Source organism: Otolemur garnettii, unplaced genomic scaffold (assembly GCF_000181295.1).
Source record: "Otolemur garnettii isolate 467f Iridium unplaced genomic scaffold, OtoGar3 scaffold00038, whole genome shotgun sequence".
Classification (NCBI taxonomy): domain Eukaryota; kingdom Metazoa; phylum Chordata; class Mammalia; order Primates; family Galagidae; genus Otolemur; species Otolemur garnettii.
In genome coordinates, this window is record NW_003852433.1 from 2831612 (window position 1) to 2832545 (window position 934).

A 934-nucleotide genomic window follows, 5' to 3' on the forward strand; every position below is an offset into this window, starting at 1 on the left:
ATTAAGTGCATGATTTGGAAAACTTAGATCTCATTCTCCCCATTCTACAGATAAGGAAACCAAGACCCAGAGAGAGCAGGTGACTCACCCCACTTGAAGCTAATAATTGCCAAAGCCAATTCTCAAATCCAGATCTCCCAGCCTCAAACTGGGAATCCCACCCATGCTACCTCTCTAGTCTTTGGTGGGTGGGCACACTGGTCTCAGGAGCTGCCACAAGGAAACAGGCCCTCAACAGCAGCTGGGGTTCAGAGACTGATGCCCTTGGATGCAACCCCTGGCTCTGGTTTAGGCCAGGAGGGAGGCCTGAGGAAGCTCACTCACCTCTCAGAATCTCCACCTTCCTACGTGGCTCCTCACTCCAGTATGACTTGACAAGGGCGAAGGCCCCAGTAAATAGCTAGGGGGCTGAAACAGGCGTAGAGCTACACCCTTGGGCCACCAGCTGAGTGAGTGGAGTCCTGGGGTCTCAGGGGCCCACTCTGTCACTTCCACATCTCCCGCCCCTCACTCATGCAAATCCTGGCTGGCTCGCTCACCTCTCACAACAATTAAATTCTTCAAAATCTCAGGGTAATTGGCCTCAAGTGCTAAAACAAACTGTGTAATCAAATTCACAAGCAATAAGCATTTAAATATATCCCTTTGCACACCCTCTCATGCCAGTCCCACAGACGCCTGACTGTGCAGCCTTGGCCTCTGTTGCCAACTATCCAAGCCTGTGACACAGGCAGCTACCCAGTGCCCAGACAGACACCAAAACCCCACCCAGACACAGAGCAGAAGCCACCACTTCCCAGTTTGTTGGGTCCTAGTTACAGATCCTCCTTTGAAGCAACTAGTGCAGGTTCTTGCCAGGTGGGTGGGGGATGACACCACCCACTGCAGGTAAGAAAAATCCCATTCACGGCTCTGAAAGGTTCCCTCTGATGCG